Here is a 2,238-nt window from a genome sequence, read left to right as displayed (position 1 = left end):
CACATTTACATAAGAAATGACATAAAAATTATATTTACATGGGAAAATGGACAGACAGTAACATGAAGGGCAATAAAAATAAATATATACAAGGGTAATAAAAAAAAATTTGTTGGACAAATATTTGCAAACTGAGATATTGCCTTTTATCCAGCACATCAGCGAAGAGGGATAAAAAAAAAATGAAAAAAAAGAGGAAGTTTTGGTGTTGGGGAAAAAGGTACTTTTATAAAGTAATCTAGAAGAGTTATTTCATACCTACTTTCAACAGTGCAGTATGAGTGTTTATTAAATGCCTTAAAACTATGCATAGCTTTTTATTCAATTAGTTCATCTATAGAAATTTTAATAACTCAGGCTACTTCTTAGTTAATTTTTAGTTAAGGCCATTCTATGATTGTTTAAAACAGCAATGCCCTATCTGGTTTGGCTCAGTGGCTAGAGCATCAGCCCTTGGACAAAGGGTTCTGGGTTCGATTCCAGTCGAGGGCACATACTCAGTTGCAGGCTCAATCCAGGAGGCAACCAATCAATGTGTCTCTCTTACATTGATGTTTGTCTCTCTGTGTCTCTTGCTCTCCTGTTCACTCTAAAAATCAGCAACAACCAGGGCACAGTAATTTGGTCTGATGAGGACATTGTCAAAGGCATAAATAGCAACACTTTGGGAAACCAGCTCCAAACTACTCAAGCTGCTAGGACACTGCTTCTAGGGGAAAAACAGCCACCAATAGACAACATAATCCAGGCTGGTTTGATTCCAAAATTTTTGTTCTTCTTTGGCAAAACTGAGTATAGTCCCATTCTGTTTGCATCTGTTGAGGCCGTCACTATCACTGCTTCCAGGACCTCAGAACAGACCAAGGCTGTAGTAGATGCAGGTGCTATCCCAGCATTCATTTCTCTGCTGGCATCTCCCCATGCTCACATCCGTGAACAAGCTGTATGAGCTCCAGGAAACATTGCAGGTGATGGTTTGTTTTCCAAGACTTAATTATCACATACGGTACAGTTGACCCACTGTTGGCTCTTCTTACAGTTCCTGATATGTCATCTTTAGCATGTGGATACTTAGTAACTTTACTTGGACACTTTCAAACCTTTGACACAACAAGAAATCTGTAGCTCTGTTAGATGGTGCTGAGCAAATTCTTCCTATTTTAATTTGTCTCCTGCAATGTGATCCAGTAGTATTTATTAGCAGATAGTGGTGGGGCCATTTCCTACTTTATTGATGGTCCAAATGAATGGATTAAGAGCCATAGGAAATCTTGTTACCTATGAGCAAATGAACAGACTCAGGTTGTACTATGAACTCCAGAAGGAAGCTATGTGGACAATGTCAAAAATCACAGCTGGCCACCAGGACCAGATACAGCAAGTTGTGAATCATGGATTAGTCCCATTCCTCACTGGAATTCTCTCTAAGGCAGCCTTTAAGGCAGAAAAGGGAGCTGTGCAGGCTGTGACCAACTCTACAAGTTATGGAACAGTTGAACAGATTGTATACCTTGTTCATTGTGGCATTATAGAACCTGTGATATCGTAGCTGTGAAAGATATCAGAGTTATTCTGGTTATTCTGGATGCCATTTCAAAGATCTTGCAGGCTGCTGAGAAACTAGGTGAAACTGAGAAACAGTGTAATGATTGAAGAATGTGGAGATTTGGACAAAATGGAAGCTCTGCAAAAGCATGAAAATGAGTCTGTGTATGAGAAGTGTTTCTCTGTAGAGGAGAGGAAGATCAAAGTATTGTGCCAGAAACTACCTCTGAAGGCTGTACATTCCAAGTTCAGGTGGCACTCCTGGGAACTTTACTAGGACAAAAAGTTGTTGTAGACTATGTTTGGTATAAGTTTGCCTTACTGTTTCTCTACTAAGAACTCTCTTTTAAATGTCATTATTGTAGCACTTTTTACAATCATACTATACTTGAACAGTTCCAAACTATAGATACTATATGAAGCTTCCTCTCCCAATAGGTTTCTTATTCCTGTGTGCAATTTCATATCTTGCAGTATCCTGTAAATAAAGATTAAATTTCACCCTTAAAAATAAAATAAATAACAACTGAATTTTAGGACATCTGTGAGAAGGACTGCATGCATCATATTAAGATTGATATTGAGAAATATTTTTATATGGAATAGTGCAGGCTAATCTATATATATAAAAGCCTAAGCAACCTTAACGACCGGTCGACCAAATGACCAGTCGATCAGTCGACATGATGCACA

General features: G+C 38.3%; 1 pseudogene; it reads left to right on the top strand.

Moving 5' to 3' along the window:
- Positions 1 to 1,243: 1,243 nt before the first annotated feature.
- Positions 1,244 to 1,881, top strand: LOC102764927 (annotated as a pseudogene).
- Positions 1,882 to 2,238: the final 357 nt, after the last annotated feature.

This window comes from Myotis davidii, unplaced genomic scaffold, assembly GCF_000327345.1.
Source record: "Myotis davidii unplaced genomic scaffold, ASM32734v1 scaffold197, whole genome shotgun sequence".
Classification (NCBI taxonomy): domain Eukaryota; kingdom Metazoa; phylum Chordata; class Mammalia; order Chiroptera; family Vespertilionidae; genus Myotis; species Myotis davidii.
This window is presented reverse-complemented; position numbering and strand designations above follow the sequence as displayed.